Source organism: Canis lupus, chromosome 16 (genome assembly GCF_003254725.2).
Source record: "Canis lupus dingo isolate Sandy chromosome 16, ASM325472v2, whole genome shotgun sequence".
Lineage (NCBI taxonomy): Eukaryota > Metazoa > Chordata > Mammalia > Carnivora > Canidae > Canis > Canis lupus.
This window is the reverse complement of record NC_064258.1, coordinates 2642423-2662851: the sequence shown is the minus strand read 5'-3', so window position 1 is coordinate 2662851 and position 20429 is coordinate 2642423. Positions and strand designations below refer to the sequence as shown.

Below are 20429 nucleotides of genomic sequence, written 5' to 3'. Positions count from 1 at the left end.
TCTGGATGCTTGATTTCTCCCAAAATTCATGTATTAACACCCAACCACCAATGTGACTGTATTGGGAAAATAAGGCCTTTATGGAGGTAATTAAGTTTAAATGAAGTATTAGGAGTAGGGCCATGATCCAGTTGGATTAGTGTCCTTAGAAGAAGAGACGAGAGAACTCACTTTCCCCCTGTCTTGACCATGTGAGGACACAGCAAGATGGCAGCCGCTTGTTAGCCAGAAAAAGAGCTTTTATCAGGAATTGAATCAACCAGCGTCTTGGGTCTTGGACTTCCCAGCCTCCAGAACTGTGGGAAATAAATGTCTTGTTTAGGCCTCCCCTTTTGTGGTATTCTTTTATGGCAGCCCAAGTAGACCAAGATAGAAATGTACCTTAAAAAATCATCAAACTTAATTTCCTTACTTGACAGATGAGAAAACTGAAGCCAGAGAAATTAGATGACTTTCCAAAGGTCACAAAGTCAGTATATAAAAGAATTAAACTCAATTTACAGGTTGCAGCTCAATGCTTTCTTTACTTGCTATGTTGACTCTTATACCAACCTCTATAGTATATAATCAGTATAGGGCAGGGGTTCTCTAAAGACTGTACCAGGAGTTTTGCCATTAAAAGTTAATGATGGCCATCTTTTTACAATGTATTAAGGGGGTGAGCAGGTATTTAATTGGCTTTTTTCCCAAAATGTTATGTGTTTTGCCAATAAAGTTTTCTTACCCCTATGAAAAGATATAAAAGGAAAAAAGTACCCAAATATTATGGGAAAAACTCTGAACCATAATTCTCTAAAAGTAATTCTGCTCTTGGGAGGTGTGAAAGGTTGGAAACATGTAATATGGGCATATTTCCTGCTAGCACAATTGATCCTGGTTCAAAAGATAGAATGAGTGCTACTCAGAATTTCACTATATTCCAAAAAATATCTCATGATTTCTCAGAGCCCTGCATCCTAGACACATTGAAAAAGCATTGATACAGCTGCATGACAAAACCACTCAAAAGCTATTATGGGCCGAGGCTGAATTAATAGAAAAGAAGTATTGTAATCAGAGAGCCCCCCACCCCCACCCCATCCCTCTGTATTCAGCACTTTGGGAACACATGCATGGCATTATGCACGTTACCTATTCTTTGATCCCACATTTAACGTGTTACTGACTAGCGTCCAGAGATAACATCAAAGGAATGGGGAAGGGTCAGTTTGGGAAGTGAACAGATAGGGGAACATGGGCCTATTTTCAGACTTTTGAAGGTCTAAAATAAAGGTGAGAGGAGAGATTGATCTGGTATTGTTTCATGTGCAGAACCAAGGTCTGTGCATAGATACTGCACAAAAGTAAGTCTTTGACTCAATATAGGAAAAAATTGTTATCCATGGAAAATGTTCCCTAGTAGAATAATTAAAATGTATTGAAAAGTACTGGAAATGTTCCCAACATCAGAAGAAGTCTTGTTTAGGAAGTGATTTAAGGCAGGTGACCTCAAAAGGTCATTCCAGCATGAAGAGTCTGCCATTCGATGAATGCAAAGGACTGGATCATTATTTCTCATGGCGAGTATGTTACAATCAAGTGCAGATGGCTGGTTCTTTCTTCTCTGTATCTTTCTTATCTTTCTTATCTACCCCTGCAGGGGGTAGAGAGCAGAAAGGCCTTGGATGACTAAAATGAATGTGAAGGGGAGAAAGAGGGAAGAAGAATTCCATATTGTTCATAAGTATTCCGTATAATGCCAATGCCTCTCTGGTTGGGTTATATTAGAATACAGCATGTCAAACCCAAATACTAATCTGCCTCCTGTACTTGGGGGAATTTATAGAGGAAGAAAAGAGAAAAATTCTCCTTCTTCAGATCTAAACAGTCTTCACATTTGTAAACACATAAACCCCATGAATCTGTTGAAGGGTAGAATATTATTTAAAACGCTGGAGTGGAAATGTTTAAAGAGAGAAAATAAGACCCTCCTGTCCTGAATATGGAAATGAAGGATGGTCATTTAAAGAATAATTTAGAATGAGACATGTTGGAAGGTTTGCCATCATAAATTCCTGAAGAGGCCCCCCTCCCCCCACAGGAATGGCCCCGATCAAGGAGAACCTGGGGGGGGACCTACTTCCCAGCAACCTCTACCTCCAGGGTCAGCCACATGTCTCCTACCTGGGGCAGCCCCATAGGGCAGCAGCCTGTGCACTGAGCCCCTGCCCTGCGTCCTCTCCAGCCTACTTCAGTGCATTCCTTCTGTTTTCAAGGTCTTTGTAAGCAACAGTAATAAAACTGATAATAAAATCTATACCATGACCTTAATGACTAATAGTGGTCTAAGACATTTTCCCTGACAATTATTATCTGCACGATAAGGGCTTTTATGACGTCACCTAACCTGGTGGTAGGGATTTAGGCCTCCAGGCCTATAAGCATATGCACATATCACTGCTCCTTTTCCCACAGCAATAATAGACATTGATACTTTCTTTACTTCCTGCAGCTTTCTGCTAGCGCATCACTTTGTTCTGGAGTCAGTGTTTTAAATAATACATCTTCATCCTGATGCAGCTTTCAAATATTTGTAGATCTGATCCCATCTGTATTATAGAGCTTATTTACACACACACATTTATCTGTTTCTTCCTGCCTTAATCCCTTTGGTTTACTCTTCCTTTATTCCAATTTACTCTTTCTAGAGAACTTCTGCTATTTGATGAGAATTGCGTATTTTAAAGAAATTTGAAGCAAATTGGACTTCAGCAGTGCTTTCACCTGAGTCATGCGTCAGCATTGAGTCCCTCTTCTGTCCCCAAACTCATCTACATACTTAGGGAGAATCAGGGACCCAGGTAGACCAGGCCCTTAGTTTTCAGAATTAGTTTTCAGAATACTTAGTTTTCAGAATTATGTTATTGTCTTTTGATTACTGGGCTACTAAAAATATATACTAAAAATATATACTCATGCCTTTCTCTGGTGCTTTCTAAACAGACACAAGTGGCACTATAATAATTTTTTAATATGGTAGTCACATTTCAGAATAAAGGCAAGATAGACGATTTGTGGAAGGAAGAAATGTTGAACCACAATTTACTTTGTTGTCATCGTGCTGCATTCTTTATACGCTTGACACGCTCAGAGAATGATTTGGAGTAAATATAATTAAAGCCAAGGAATATATAAAGTGGTTTGTGGGTATTTATCCTCAGGAGTAACTATTTGATATTAATGTCATGCTAGGAAAGCTGGGCCTATTTCCTGTGGAACTGAAATGTCGGGGAAAGAAGCGGTTATCAGCCCCCTGGTCATTGACAGGGTAGAGGTGCCTTTAGTTTCAAAGATCCACAGTCATGTGGGTGACACCCTGTTTCCTGATGGGAGAATTGAGCTTTGATTTGCACATGTTCCCAAAAGGGACAAATATATTATGAAATTCAAGCAGCGAGTATATTACTGTCTTTTGCAGCACATGTGAGAACTTCTTCGGTAGAACTAACCCGTGCTTTGCCCCCACAGCACTGTACGTGTGGAAAAGAGAAACTGGGGTAGAAGATTCAGCTCTACACCATCATGACAATAATAACTTAGATATGCCTCCCAAGCACTGTTTTTTGTTTCCTTTAACAATCTATTCCAAATCAGATATTCAAATTACATTTTCTAAAACTTCACCTATTTGCGGGCTATATGACCTTTTATAATCAAAACAGAAGCTTATCACAAAAATAGCTTTAAAAAGGCTGGGAGAATTACCAAAATTACTCTTTTCCTGCTATGACATGAGTGTGCAACCATTTTTTTTCTTGTAAATAATGCAACCATTTCAAAGAGGATGCACCCTCCAGATAATAGTGAATAAAAAATTCAGTGAAAGAAAGTAAGCTTATAGCTGCTATAATTTTCCAGAACCATTATGTGTCCCATGCAGCTGGTTTTGTTGGTGCTACTAAGCACATCCTCCTGGGCCCATCCTTTTAGTGTTTATGAGCCTCAAATAAGGATTGAAGGAAGGGGTGGAGAGTGAAAGCAAATATAAATAAATATAAGATGCTGATAAAATCAATATTGTGTGAGTGTCACACATGACTTAGGCCAATGTGAATTTTCATGTTGGTTTTATATGTTTATAAATTTGTATATCTAAATGAAGGAGAGACATGAGGTAAGAGAAAAATGTCTCTCTCTCTATAAGTGAAAGAGTTAAAACAAACAATCATCCTTTACACTTTGTCTCATGATTTGCAGCCGATGTTAGGATAATGTAGCTTCTTTTCTTCAAGTGTTCTTTGATAGCAATCCCCAAATGTAAAGACAGGTGCTCTTATATAACTGTTAAATGATTGAATCAGGGCTCCTAGCCATGTTTGTTTTTTTTTAATACATGTATTTAATGTATTTTTATATTACAGGTTTTACAAAAGCCTGTATTTTTAGATACAGGACTCCAAGGCCTGTATTTAAATTTTTACAGCATACTTTGAAAATTCTACACTTGGGGAAGTTGATGTATTTAATTGAAAGTAATCTAAGAATCTTTTTGGCAGAGTAGCGAATGTTTTAGCAGAGTGATCGGTCTTGAAATATTTGTGAGACTGCCTTAAAACTTTTTATCTCTTCGCAAGTCATCAGAAGTTCACCAAAAGTCTACCTTTTTCAACCGCTTTCCTTATGTGGGAATTTTTTAAAGTGAACAGAAAAGCATCACACTTGACTTCTGAGAAATTGTAAGGGTCCTTGAGAACAGGATTTATTCCCCTTTAGCAGGTACAGATCCCACCCCAATGCAGGGTGAGACTACATAGGGTGATTTTAGTGTGGTCTTTTTCCTATTTCCTTATGCCACAAAATCATTTTTCCACATACCCTGTGTAACTCCTACAAATGATTTTCAAGGGGTCTTTTGGCATGTGCAATTATTTATCATCAAATATTTGTAAATGAAAGTGCTGGGGATGAGACAGACTATAGACAGCTAATCTTAAAGCTACTCTGAATGACAGGCACAGAGGCAACACGGAATTTTCCAAAGGAGCAGAACGTCAGTCTGCAAAATTGCCTGTCCTAGCTTGATACAGGTCCTCACCGCTCAGAAATGAAGATGAAAATCATTTGCGAGGCATCCTAATAGAATCAGCAGCAGCTGCTTCACTGCGTGGAATTAATTAATGAATATATACATACATTCTTAAAAAAAAAAAAGCAACAGTGATGATTTAAAGATTAACATGTCTAGAAAAAAAGTTTCAAGACTTATGAGTACTTCCGAAGTCAGTATTTAAACCTATACAGATGTGCCTCTAGCTGCTGAAAAGCCAAACACAGTTTCCTGGGGAAATAAAGTCTCCTATCTCCTGGTCCTTAAGAGTAATTACCGGCTTTATTTTGAATTATTCGTGTCGAGGACAAAAGAAATAAGATGCATGTAAATACTTTAATTGCTGCTGTCAGCAAGTGAATGATTCAGGTTGTGTGTCGTGTGTCTGGACAACACTTGCCCAAACTCATGGCAGATGCCCATTTCGTGCTTTGCTCTGCTCTTCTTCTAGCAAACTAATGGGGTTTCTAAGTCTAATAGAGCTAAATGTACAAAGTGGGCTCTACTAGACAGTAAGGCTTTGGGGCGTGTCTTTCAGGGTGTATATTTTCGTTTTGTTTTGTTTTGTTTTGTTTTGTTTTTGAATGTGAAATATGTAATTTTCCAGGTACTATAAAAGGAGGTAATATTTTCTCCAGCTATAAATGAAGGAACAGAGGCCCAGGGAAATCCTGTGCTCACACTATAGATAGTACTTTCTGGGCAAACTGCCCCTATAGCTCCCCACACGCTTACACAACACTCAGTACAGCAAGACCTCTGAGCTTCTGTGACTAAGTTGCTAACTTACGCTTTTTTCCAAGTTTCTAACAAAGTGAAAATACTGAAAAAGTGCATATTTTCAAATTACTCTATGACAGGGATGGTATTCTCTTTCTTTGAATCATTTTTCAAATGTTAAGGGAGCTCCTTAGGTTGTCTCCATAAATGCTGAAACTGAGTTTACCTAATGAAATGAGTTATTACAGGTAGACTGCTTATAAAAAGAAAACTGGACACTTAGTGGCAAATCTGGACTCAAATCTCAAGTCTGTCACTTTTGCAAGCAAGTCACTTAATTTCTCTGGGGCTCAGTCTGTTCATCATTCAGAGGAAGAGATTGGATTTCCAGCTCCTCCAGCAACAGTGAGCTTGGCCCATATGGGTAGTCTTGGGTGAGGTTTGGGTGAGCTCCAGGGAGGGTGAATCTTCAAAGAAAATGAAGTTATTTGTCTATCCAATCTCCAGTGATGGCAGCGCCCTAAAGAAGGGCCCCTTCGTGTCTCCAGTACCATCTTTCATGAATGGCTTAGAAGAAAAGGGAACTTCCACAGAATAATGGGTCCATCTGCATATTCTTTAGAATCAGACCAGAATAGAGATTAAATTACAAGGCAAAGAGGATCCTTAGAGTCTTCAGAATCAATGCAGCCTTGTATATACCTGATAGAATCTCCATCAAGTTGGGATGACTATGAATTACAATCCCTCACTGGGGCCACGGGGTTGATCTTGTATCATGTATGTCCTGTGCCTCAGTGGAAGATCATGGACGTCTGTCTCACCATGACAGTGAGTTTAAAATAAAAATATAATAGAAAAATGGAAAATAAATAGAACTTGGATTTGGTAAGGTCTAGTGTCTTTTCTAGGTTTAGGTATTTTTGCAAGAACAAGAAGATGCAAAGCAAAATGAGAGTTTCTCCTGATCGTTTCCCAATGTGCACAAATATCCAGTCATTATGGTGTATGCCTGAAACTACATAAATACATTTTTAAAAAAAAATTAAAATTTAAGAATCTCTGACCCAAAATTTGGCAAGTATCTCTTGCAGCCAAAAAAGCATTGTAGGTATATTTCACCTATTTATGTCACTTCCTCTTTGAATCATGACCAGGTGGCTGCTATCTGGTTGGGTAGTGGTAGCTTCTTCTGGTTTTCATTTGAACAATCCTTAGGATGTAATCAAGAGAATAGTACATAATGTTGGAAATTAATGCTGAAGTCTGAATTGTGTCCATATTACATTTTTTGGCAAGTTGGGATTGTGGGACCTTGTAATAGGAAGCAACATCTTCTTTGTCTCTGAATATTCAGTCTATTCATTGTCAGCTACATTAACAGCCACCTAATATTTGCCAAAATAATACATGAAGCAAACATTTGTCAAAAGAAAGAACTTAGTTTTTACCTAAACTATCCTTAGGGTATAATCAAGAAAAGAATGTATAATGTTATAAATTAATACTGACATCTAAATTACGTCAAGTGGGAACTTGTGGGACCATGTAATTAATAGTGAGTTCATGAAACTATTTTAACTCCTTTTCCTTCAAATTATAGGTTTTACAGAGAGTGTAGATGCTGCTATTTTTTGTTGGCTTTGATTTGTTTGCTGCTTATGAATGTGCAGGCATATTTTAAGATTTTCATTTAAGAATAATTTTTTCATAGAAATTTAAGAGATTTACCATGACCAGAGCCCCTGGGTAATGTTGTTCCCTCCAAATGAAAGACTAAGGTCAAAATCCTTTTAAGTACTTATATTAGTTTCCCAGGTGGCTTACACAACAGTAATCTATTGTCTTTCAGTTCTCGAAGCTCGAAGTCTGAAGTGGAGGTGTTGGCAGGATTGGTTCCTTCTGAGGCTATGAGGGAGACTTCTAGGCCCCTTGCCTGGCTTCTGGTGCTGTCTTGGCAACCTTTCTGCATACAGACCTATCTCCCTGATGTCTGCCTTCACATTCATATGGTACTCTCCCTATATGAAAGTCTATCTCTGCCCAAACTTCCCCTTTTTATAAAGATACCACTCATATTGAATTAGAGTGCACCCTAATGACCTCAACATAACTCATTCCATCTGCAATGAACCTACTTCCAAATAAGGTCAAATTCTGAGATATTGGGGGTTAGAATTTTAACATGTGAATTTGCAGGCAAGGAGGATACACTTCAACCCATAATAGAGATCATTTAATATGATAAAACTAAATAAAAAGAAAAAGTTAAGGCACAAAGAAAAACCTACATCCATGTTGCTCTATGAGCTGAAAACAAAGATTTAAGGTTATCACTTCTGGGTATGTTTTGGGAGAAGATGACCTTTGCATATAAAGCAGATGATTTGGTGTCACTACCGTGTGTATGCAGTCATGTATCTCTTCCTTAAGGAACTCAAATTTGTCCCTTGAATTTTACATGACCACATATGTCATTCATATATTGACCCATTGATGTGTAGATATTTATGAAAAACCTGCAGTGCTCAGCACTGTTCTGAGCACTACAGATACTATCAGATGTTGAAAGAGACTCTGGCCTGGCCTGTGCAACTTCTAGTCTGGGGGAGTAAGAGAAAATAATCAAGTAATCATGTCAGTATAAACAACTATTTGGACAATTATATAGAATGAACTAGGGGCTAGGGCTATGAGCAGGTATGAAAGGTGAATTTAAGCTCATGGGTCTGCTAAGAGAAGGGAAGTCAATGAAACCTACCCCAAAGAGATGATGTTTGAGGAGGGACCCAAAGGATCTAAAGCTGGGACCAGAGTGAAGAGAGAAGGGAACATTTCATTCAGGAGGGAACAGGAGTTCCAGAGGCCCAAAGGCATGAGAGAATGTGTGTTCAAAAACAAACAGAAAAATCAAACTTGAGTATGGCTGGAGTGCCAAGAGCTAGTGTGAGCAGAGCAGGAAATGAATGAGACAGGTTAAAGAGTCTTTATTTTAAGAGGATGGAAAACCACTGGAGGGTTTCCAGTAGACATGTGGCACAATCAGATTTGTATTTTTATAAATTATGCTGACTGCAGTGTTGAGAACGGACGAGAGCCAGGCTTCAGTGGCTGGCAAACTGTTGCAGAAGTCCAGCTGAGAGGAGACTGTGGCTTGTGCCGTAGCGGTCCTGGTAGTTATTGATAGATATCTTCAGTAGCTGTTTGGAAGTTGAAATGGGCAGGATATTGTGACTGAGCGGGGATAAGGATTAAGGATAAGAAAATCACCAGGGATGAATCTTAATTCCTAGTTCAAGAGTAGGAATGCTGACAAAAGATCAGTTTTGTGTGGAAAAACCATGGTTTTATATTTGAAAGTGTTGAGTTGGATATGGCTTTGAGATACTGCAATGCAGATAGTACATAGGCAGTCATAGACTTCCATCTGGTGCTCAGACTCAGGTCTTGGCCAGATGTATACATTCTGGGGTCGTCAGTGTATAGATGACAGAGCTCTGGCTGTGGGTGAGTTGTCACCTAGGGAGAGGAAATAGCATGAGAAGAGTCCCTAAAAATCATCTTTGAGACACTCCAACATTTAGTTCCCAGGCAAAAGAATGTATTTCAACAGGCAGAGCAGTAAAACAAAACTCAGGAGCCTCGGATGAGTAAAGCCATGAGAAAATGGTGGTTCAGGATGAAGGAGCCAAATGTTGCCTAGAAGTTGGCATGAGAGGTCAGATATTAGAGGTCAGATGAGAGGAGAACTGAAAGGACCCAGCGAACTCAGTGATGTGGAGTTACCTTGTGCCCTAACTGTTGCTACCTAAGTGGGATGATAGGTGAGAAAGCTGGAGCAAAGTCAGTTAGAGGCAGATTGGGGAGCAGAGAATGTATAAAGCTGGTAATGCATAAATGAACAGAGAAACTGGAAACTCGGAGGCCAGGGTAGGAGTTAGGAATGCTTGAAGTCCAGATTTGGGGGAGATGAAGAACATGCGGTGACAAGGGGAGGTAGTGAGGACACAAGTGGACAGGAAAAGATTGTTAAAAACAAGGAGAGGAATCAGTGGAAACCATCTTGTTAGATGGGCGGCCTGCATACTCTTGGGTGGACAGGCCCAAACGAGCCCAGAGAGGCAGGTGAGAGAGGTCAGGATGGCAGCAAGGAGAAGACAGGGTGACAGGCCACGTGGCATGAGCTTGACAAGAGTTGGGGTAAGGACGCGACCAGGGAGGGTCAAGTCTCAGTGCCACCAGCAAACCTGGGTCACCCGGGTGGGAGAGAGGCAGCCCCCCTGGAGAAGGCTGCAGAGGAGGCAGCAGTCTGGGCACAGAGCAGGAGGTGGGACAGCAGGGGAACAGAGTCTGGAGAGTTTTATGGATTTCAGGGATCGATGCATAGGAAAGAACAAACCAAATGGTGAGGATGATAGCGCAGCAGAGGATGAATGCCTGAGAGCCAGGCTTTCACTTGACTCGAAATGATGAAAACAGGACTGCATGCAGCCATGTGGGCATCAGCTCTGCTGCTGTGAGTGGCCGGAGAACGTGTCCCACTCAGCCAGGTGACAATGGTGGTAAGTCAGATGGCAGCTAGCTGTGGCCTGGTGGATTCAGGTCAGCCAGGCACAGCCCACAGAAGTCTCCAGCTGGGCCACTAAAACTTCAGACACCATTATAGGAATGATTTTGTGCATACTGCTTTCATGGAGAAAAGGCGGGGGGCGGGGGGATGACTATCAAAGCCAAATATCAATTCTGCACAAATTCCAAGATAGTTGCTTTATACCAAATGGTTAAAATAACTTATTAATAGCTTGAATTATTCATTATTTTCAGCTGTTTTTACATCACGGAGCTATAGCCTAGAGCTGTACTTGAACAAAAAGCTACAAGATTTACCCATTTGAAGTTATCAGAAATGGGGGAATGAGACGGTAATTTTTGAAGGTGTTGGAAAAATAGCCAACTTCTCACACACATACACACAACACTGAAGAGAAAGCTAGTTACTAACGTCCCATTAGTAAGACTTTTTTTCATTTTTATAATAAGTAATTAGCCAACCACATTAGGCAATAATGAGAGCTAGTAATCACTTTTTTTTATTAGAGAAATTAGACTGGACTCATTTTCAAACCCCATTTAATGCATATGTCATAATGACTATGCAAAAGGCGTAAGTTGCTTAAGCCAAACGGTGCAAGTTTTGGTACTCCTCCGATCAAAAATAATGACTCCAGGTGGGCTGAAAGATAAGAGTTCCTTCCCTCAACTTGTGGGAGAACATTCTGTTTGTAAACCCTGAAGGGTTGAGTTGACATTGTAAACCAGACTCAATTTTGTTTGCTTGGATAGAGGATCTGAACAGGATGCATTTCATTATTGTAAGAGTTTGCCACCAGGAGCGGCAAGAGAAAGTACCATCCCTCCAGTTATATGTGTAGGATCTTGGGTTGGTTAAATTCTTTGTTGCATGCAAGAAACCCACAACTAAGTGTAGGGTTCCAAACACCTACTTGAGTGGATTCCTTTCAACTGTGTAATTTGATGAACCATGAACTGTCCTAGTTAATTTCTGCATTCTTCTGAAGATCTTCAAAAAAAAAAAAAAGGCAACCTTTCATGGGAAATAAAATATCTGGCTTTATCTTCTACGAAACTCAGTAATTATAGTATGGCCCTATTAGGCCACGGGAGGATTAGGGGCTGGTGCCTTCTACTTACTTTCCAGATTCACTAACCCATGCATCGTGAATTTGCGAAACTTGATTAAGAGCTCACACCCAGACCATGCTTCTTTGATGCTTATGCTCTTTGCTGCCCAAAGAGTCACGATGTGAAGATCTTCACTGAATTGCATTGTAGGTGATCTCTTCATTTCCAGGGCTTTAAATACCATCTATATGCTAATGCCTTCCACACTTCAATCACTCACACCATCCTCTTCCCTGAGCTGGAAACTTCCATATCCAACTCGCTATTAACATCTCCCTTCCAATGATTCACACTCATCTCAGCCTTGGCATGACCTGACTTGCCCGACTCCCCCCTTGGCTATTGCAGTGAAGGGAACCACCATGCACCCACATATTGATGCAGAAAGCTCAGAAGCCTCTTGTCCCCTTTCTCCTTGCCCCCACATCTCTTGGAGTCTCATGAATCATCCAAGAGGGTGTATTTTAAAATTAAAAATGAGCACCTGTTCCTGCCATCCTTATGCCCTCCCCTGAATCGAACTTCTCAGCAGATCCAAACCACCAGCAGCTCTCCCTTTGCACTAGAGCAACTGCTCTTGGTCGGCCCCTCTATGTCCACACTGGCCTTTCCATTGACAACACACTAGCGTGTTTCATATTCTGAAATACACATCCGATCACCCCCGTGGGCTAATTCCCTGGTGGCTTCCCATCACCTTAGAAGGAAACATTGACTCCTCACAGGGTCTGCAGGCTCCTGAGCAGTCCAGCCCTTGCCCACCTCTGTGCATGTGACTTTGTCTGTGTTGCCCACTTCATCAGCCCCTCGGATGAATCTACTACTTACAGCTTTGAAGTCCTTCCCTCTGCCTGGGTTATCCTTCTCCCAAATCCTCAGTTGCTGTTTGTTCATCATTTGGTTTCCTGCTTAAATGCCACTTGCTCGGAGAAACCTTCCCCAACCACTCTCGTAAAATAGCTCCCGGTCTACCCCTGAGACCCACAATCTCTGCCACCCTGCTTGCTTTCCTTCATCATGCTTATCATTGTATGAGATCATATGATTTGTTTGTTTTCCATCTTCCCACTAGGACACGGGCAGAAGGAGCTTGACTTTGCTCGCTAATGGATCCTCAGTACCTGCATATAAGAGTAAAGTTTGAAAAAACAAAAAACAAAAAAAGAGTAAAGTTTGATAAATATTTGTTGAACGAAGGACAATAATATAATTCACCCACCGTAATTTTATTTTGAAGCTCTAAACATTAAGTTGACTCATGTCCCTGAAACAAGAAAATCTGATTTACTGTATTACCTCCTGCTTTCTCTACTCTCTGCTCTCCTTCAAACTATCCTGATCATGTTATCATTTCCATGTTGTGATAAATAATATTTATATTCACGAGTATTGTTGTAATAAACAATAGTGTTTACCTTCATTGAGTCTCTGAGTTGTTGAGAGAAAGTTCTGCATTTGCATGGATTTGATATCTGCCACTGTTTCTTTTACCATATCTTTTACCAACTCTTGGCTGATAGAAGTTTATAATTTCATCATTTTTAAAAGAAATGAACCTGGGACACCTGGGTAGGCTCAGTGGTTGAGCAAATGCCTTTGGCTCAGGTCATGATCCCAGGGTCCTGGGCTCGAGTCTCACACATCGGGCTCCCCGCAGGGAGCCTGCTTCTTCCCCTGCCTGTGTCTCTGCCTCTCTTGTCTCTCATGAATAAATAAATAAAATCTTTTTAAAAAAAAGATTAAAAGAAATGATCCTGAGAATTAAAGTCCCAAAGGTATTGTTTGTTGGGAAATATGGACTTCCATCTGTGTAGCACTTGTTCTGGGTATAACAATTACTGCATCATACCTTCTTTCTGGAAAATTTTGCAGACCTGATTCTGTTATCTCCTGGTAAGAAGGTACTCCACCTAAGAGAACTCAGGCCACCTTGACTTCCTGTTCTTTTGTCTGGATACCCATAGAATTCTTTGATATCATTTTCCAGTAAATTCACTACAATATGCTCAGGTGTTTTTTTGTTGTTGTTGTTGTTTTGTTTTGTTTTTTTTTATCAGTTTCTACAAGTATTCACTAGGACGTTTGTGCTTTCTATAGATTTAATTCTCTTTTGAAAATATTTTCTTGTTATATTATGAATCTTTAAAAATGTCATCTGTGATTTCTAGTTCTATTTGCTGTCTTTCATTAGTCCTATTCCTTTATTAATATTAACTAACATGATTGTCCTTTTGAATTTCATTTTATTCATTTCATCTAGTTAGTGCTAGATGCTTCTGATTATATTTTCAGTAGAGCCTATTTTTTCTTTTGTGCTGATTCTTAGGTGACTTTCATTTCTGTAATCTTATTTTTTTCTTCTATTTCTTTCCCAAGATCTATCAGCTCACTCTTCAGCTACTTCTATTGTTTTACCACCTCTTCCCAGAGTACTTCTACCACCTAACCCTTTCTTTGAGCTCTTGTTAGTTACAGGACATGTGTTTGTACATTTTATCTGCTTTGTAGCACTTCTTATCTGATATATGTTCTTTCTTTCTTTCCTTCCTTCCTTCCTTCCTTCCTTCCTTTCTTTCTTTTCTTTTCTTTTCTTTTCTTTTCTTTTCTTTTCTTTTCTTTTCTTTCTCTCTTTTCCTTCCTTCTTTCTTTCCTTCCTTCCTTCCTTCCTTCTTTCTTTCTTTCTTTCTTTCTTTCTTTCTTTCTTTCTTTCGTTCTTCTTTCTTTCTTTCTCTCTCTCCCCTGCCCCCTGGCTTTCTGTTTCATGTACTTAAAAAAGATGATAATTTAGGCATGTTTCCATAAGTCTCATGTTCCTCCTTTTTCGTGTTCACTCATTGCATAGAGGAATTCTTTGTCCTGCTCCAGCTGTTTGCACAGAGAGAGTGTGGGGAAGGGACAGGATAGTACCTCAGGACAACACAGTTTGCAGTCTGTCCTGATGTCCCCGGTGTGTTCTTGGGTCTCTGCCCCGGGCATTGAATCCGCTCTGGGCTAGCTGTGCAAGATACCCAGGACAAGTTCTTGTGCAGCGATTGAGCTTTCACTTCTCTCCAGTTAGCAAAAACATCATTTTAGGAAGTCTGTGTCCTGCACAAGCTCTCCTCCCCTTGGCCATGTGGATGGTCTGACTCCAGAAAATCTGTCACGGCTCCTAGTTCCTCATCCTGCCTTCTGCTCCCAGCTGCTCCTTGTCATACCAGGCATAGGGAAGCTGGGTCTACAGAACATGAAACTGGATCTTGTTGTTCCAAGTTGTTTTCCTCTTAGGATGCTACTACCTTGGTTAGGATATTTTTTTTTCTTTTGAGGACTTTTTTTTTAATTTTTTTGTATTGGAGTTCAATTTGCCAACATTTAGCATAACACCCACTGCTCATCCCACCAAGTGCCCCCCTCAGTGCCCATCACCCAGTCACCCCCAACCCCCACTTACCTCCCTTTCCACCACCCCTTGTTTTTTTTCCAGAGTTAGGAGTCTCTCATGTTCTGTCTCCCTCACTGATATTTTCACTCACTTTCTCTCCTTTCCCTCTATTCCCTTTCACTATTTTTTATATTCCCCAAATGAATGAGACCATATGTTTATCCTTTTCCAATTGACTTATTTCACTCAGCATAATACCCTCCAGGTCCCTCCACATCGAAGCAAATGGTGGGTATTTGTCGTTTCTAATGGCTGAGGAATATTCCATTGTATACATAGACCACATTGTCTTTATCCATTCATCTTTTGATGGACACCGAGGCTCCTTCCACAGTTTGGCTATTGTGGACATTGCTGCTAGAAACATCGGGGTGCAGGTGTCCCAGCGTTTCATTGCATCTGTATCTTTGAGGTAAATCCCCAACAGTGTAATTGCTGGGTTGTAAGGCAGGTCTATTTTTAACTCTTTGAGGAACCTCCACACAGTTTTCCAGAGTGGCTGCCCCAGTTCACATTCCCACCAACAGTGTAAGAGGGTTCCCTTTTCTCCGCATCCTCTCCAACATTTGTGGTTTCCTGCCTTGTTAATTTTCCCCATTCTCACTGGTGTGAGGTGGGATCTCATTGTGGTTTTCATTTGTATTTCCCTGATGGCCAGTGATGCAGAACATTTTCTCATGTGCTTGTTGGCCATGTCTATGTCTTCCTCTGTGAGATTTCTGTTCATGTCTTTTGCCCATTTCCGGATTGGATTGTTGGTTTCTCTGCTGTTGAGTTTAATAAGTTCTTTATAGATCTTGGACACTAGCCCTTTATCTGATAGGTCATTTGCAAATATCTTTTCCCATTCTGTAGGTTGTCTTTGAGTTTTGTTGAGTGTTTCTTTTGCTGTGCTAAAGCTTCTTATCTTGATGAAGTCCCAATAGTTCATTTTTGCTTTTGTTTCTCTTGGCTTCATGGATGTATCTTGCAAGAAGTTGCTGTGGCCAAGTTCATAAAGGGCGTTGCCTGTGTTCTCCGATTAGAAGGATTCTTAGCTTTTCCAGCTCTGCCCAAGTTCTACAGGGGCTACAGTCCTCCCTCTGTGCCCCCACCTCCTGCCCCTCTCACAATCTTTTTCTTCATAAGTTCTGGTATGTTCTTCAGGCATTTCCAAATGGCATTAAAAACAGAGTTTCTTTTTTAATAACAGCTTTATTGAAATGTAGTTCACATACTATATGACTTGTTTTAAGTTATGTCATTTAATGGTTTTTGATATGTTCATACAGTTGTACAATCATCAATACAATCAATTTCACAACATTTTTGTCAACTCAAAAGGAAACTCTCATACCATTTGGTAGCCATCCCCTATTCACCCCAACTCAGCTCTAAGCCACTAGTAATCTACTTTTTGCCTCTGCAGACATGTGTATCCTGGACATTGCAGATAAGTAGAATCATACAATATTTGGCCTTTTGTCTAACTTTTTTTACTAAGCAGATTCTTTTCAAAGTTCACGCATGTCATAATATGTCAGAACTTTATTTTTATTTCTGAATTATATATCAATGTATGAATATACCACACTTTATTTAGTTCATCAGTTGATGGACAGTTGGTTTGTTTTTGCTTTTGAGCTGTTATTAACAACATTTCTATGAACATATGTGTACAGGGATTTCTGTGGACACGTTTTCAGTTTTCTTGGATCTATACCAATAAGGCAAATTGCAAAGTCAAAATTATAATTCTCCTTTTTACATTTTGAGGAATGCTAGACTGTTTTCCAAACTGGCTGCACCATCTTACATCCCTACCAACATTATATGAAGGTTCCAGTTTCTTCACATTTTGCCAATACTTGTTACTGTCCTTGTTGTTTTTCTTTTTTAATTGTGGTTCTCCTGATGAATACGAAGTGGGTATCTGTAGTATTTATTTTTGTTTCTCTGATGAAGTGATGTTGAGCATCTCATCATATGCTTATTGTCCATGTACATATCTTGTTTGGAGAAATTTCTATTCCAATCTTCTGCCTATTTTTTAAGTTGGGCTATTTGTCTTTTTATTATTGAGTTGTAAGAGTTCTTTATGTATCATAAATAAAAGTCCTTTATCAGATATATGGTTTTCAAAAACTTTCTCCTTTCCATAGGTTCTCTTCCATTCATAATGGGATCATTTAAAGAACAAAAAAATGGTCATTTTTATGATGTGCAGTTTGTCTATTTTCCATTTTATTGCCTGTGCTTTGAGTGTCATATCTTTGACACAATTGCCTAATCCAGAGTCACAAAGATTTATGCCATAGCTTCTTCTAAAAATGTAATAGTATTAGCTCTTATATTTATGTCTCTGATCAACTTTAATTCATTTTTATATATAGTCTGAGGTGGGAGTCCAACTTCATTTTTTTGCATGTAGATACATTTGTCCATTTACTGAAAAGACCATTCTTCCCCCAATTAAATTGTTTGGCATCAGTTGACTATAAATGTGCCATGCTGAAAATCTTCAGTAAGATGTTAAATTGAAGTGGCAAGAACAGACATCCTCGTTTTTGTTTCTGACTTTAGGAGAAGAGCATTCAGTCTTCTACCATTGAGTATAATGTTAGCTGTGGTTATTTTCTTCATTTTCTCCTTTATCAGTTTGAAGAAGTTGCTTTCTATTCCTAGTTTGTTGAGTGTTTTTATCATGAAAGTGTGTTGAATTGTGTTAAATGCTTTTGCCACATTTATTGAGACAGCAGTGTGGTTTTAGTCCTAACCTATTGATCTGATATATTCATCGAGTTTTGGAGATTAAACCAACTTTGTAAATCCAGCTCATTCATAATGCATGATCCTTTTTTATATTGCTGGATGTGGTTTGCTAGCATTTCATTGAAATTTTTTGCATCTAATTCTTAGGAGATAGATCTGTGGTTCTGTTTTTTAATGATGTCTTTTTCTGGCTTTGGTACGAGGGTAAGACTAACCACATAGTATTAGGAAGTGTTTCCTCCTCTTCTATTTTGTGGAAGATTTTGTGAAGAATTCCTATTAGTTATTCCTTAAGTGTTTTATAGAATCACCAGTGAATCCATCTGGGTGTGGACCTTTCTTTGTGGGTAATTTCTAAAAGACATACTAGTCCTTATTTGCTATAGGTTATTGAGACATTTTGGTAGTTTTGTCTTTCTAAGAACTTGTCCATTGCATCTTACTTAATTAGTTGACATATAGTTGTTTGGAGTGTTCCCTTATTATCCTTTTTGTTTCTGTGAGGTCTATAGTAACGTCCCATATTTCATTCCTGACTTTAATAATTTGAATATATTCTGTCCCCCTGCCTTGGTTCAGTCTACTTCAAGGTTTGTCAATTTTACTGGTCTTTTCAGAGAACCAATTTTGGGTTTTGTTGATTGTCTATTGTTGTTCTCTGTTTTGTTTATCTCCACTCCTATATCATTTCCTTCCAATTCTTACCCAAGGTTTAGCTTTCTTGTCTTTTTTTCAGTGTGTTAAGATACTGTTTGCATGATCTATCTTTTCCATCTGTTACTTTCAACCCATATATATTTTTTAATCTAAAGGATATCTCCTAGAGAGAGCATAGAGTTAGATGTTATTTTTTTTTCATCCAGTCTGATAATCTCTACCTTTTGGATTGTTCAACCCTTTCAATTTTAATCTTATTACTAATATAGTTTGATTTATGCCTGCCATTTTACTTTCTGTTTTCTATCTTCTCATGTCTTTTATATTCCTCTGTGCTTTCTTTGCTGTTTTCACTGCATTTAGCAAATATTTTCTGGTGTTTTTTAATTTCTAATTTTCTTTCTTGGCATTGGTTGATTTCAGGAAGCAAGGAGAAGCAGAGGCCTTTACTCACGTATTTTAAACCAGAAGTTCTCTATTCCAGGTCTGTGTTTCAGAATATGGTGCAACACCCATGGTGGATATTTGTGAGTTTCATCACAAATCCTTCCCTCTTGGACATCTTTTCAGTTTGGTTCAGTGACTGAGTTGGGGGGTGCTAGTAAGGAAATCTGGACTTTTGTCATAGCTGTTATTAACCAATTGTATGATCATAGGATAGTCAGTATTTCTCTTGGACTGATTTTCTTAAGTGTAAAATGAAAGAGAAATTGAGTTAGATTTTATTTAATATTCCTTTTGATACCAGTATGTTAAAATTGTAGGAATACAATGATTATATGACCCTTAATACCTAAGCATATGAACCAGGTAGAGTCAAACCTTTTGTCTCTTAGGTTAGGCAATCTTATCTACAGCTGAAGTGACCTGGGGCACAAGATTTAACTAGATTTATATCATAGTAAAATAATTATTTGTTTTACGCCACTGAGCAGTATCCCACAGACCATTCCCTTATGTGTGAACAATCATAACATAAGGATGGGAGGAAATACACACTTTGAAATGATCATTACTATAAGGCAGTCCAGGAAGCCTCATTAGTATAAGCGCTTTGTGTCCTATACCCATGTCCAATTATTTTGTAAAGATATTTTGTTAGCGAATCCATTATCCATTGGTTATCTACAGTATGTATACTTCTCAATGGTGACTTATGTGCTATTTTATATACTAAGAAGACATGATCTCTACTCTAATAGGTCCCATTTGAAAATGAAAGGGAGAATAAATGCAGAGAGACACTTTTAATTATTAATGACAATGGAAGGGAGCTTTAGCACAAATAATTCCAAAGACATTTCTATTTGGCTTGGAATTTTAATATGATTTTTGACAGATCTATTTACCTAATTATATTTTATCTAGGATGGTATTAAAATGAGCTTCTATTCTCTAAGCACTTACCAACAGTGTGGTAGAAGCCCTGGCTACAAAGCATGTTGGTTACAGCAGGAAACTGGTCCAGGATTGAAAAATGTTTTGTGAATTATCCATAACAAGGAAAACCTTCATGTAGATAACCAACAATCGAATATACATAAAACCACAGATGACAAAAAAACAAACAAACTTTTCTATAACTGAGCACAGCTGGGCAAGGATACACAAAGGCGCTGGAGGGGATGCATGGGGTGACTGGAGCCAAGATGATGAGTCTGTAAAAGCTTCGTGCTGATGCCCTCCTGCAGCACATTTCTTTAACATCTTTAAAAATGTTCCTGGTCCAGCTGTTTCATGGAACAATGTAGACTTTTATGACCTCTCTTTGTTAGTCTCATTCATTCATTTACTACTATGAATAAAGAGTGGATCTCAGACAACTGAGTGTTCCAGTTACTTACTGATCAAAATCATGGAAATATTTTCAATAATTTAATAGATTAAAGGATACAGAAATATCTTGATATGTATATTTTCAGGCTTATCTGTCCACCAGTGTCAGTCCCACCCTCATCCCTGTTGTTACTTGCTCTAAGTTGCAAATCCTCTCTTCCTATTTACAATTCTAGTTGAAGGAGCACTCATTTCATCTCCATAATTACTTTTGTAAGAAATTATCTCAGTAAGACACCTAAACTTACCCAA

General features: G+C 38.9%; 1 protein-coding gene and 1 long non-coding RNA gene across 5 annotated transcripts in view; one reads left to right on the top strand and one right to left on the bottom strand.

Moving 5' to 3' along the window:
• The window catches only part of LOC112651056 (uncharacterized), a 34650-nt gene extending 32342 nt beyond the window's left edge, over positions 1-2308 (bottom strand). The window contains exons 1-2 of the long non-coding RNA XR_003130575.3: positions 2164-2308; positions 172-296 (exon numbers count right to left, since the gene is read on the bottom strand). This is a non-coding gene — a long non-coding RNA (uncharacterized LOC112651056). The remainder of the gene's footprint in view (positions 1-171; positions 297-2163) is intronic.
• Positions 1-20429, top strand: part of CNTNAP2 (contactin associated protein 2) — a 1981926-nt gene that overhangs the window by 1446105 nt on the left and 515392 nt on the right. The gene's annotated exons all lie outside the window — the stretch shown is intronic.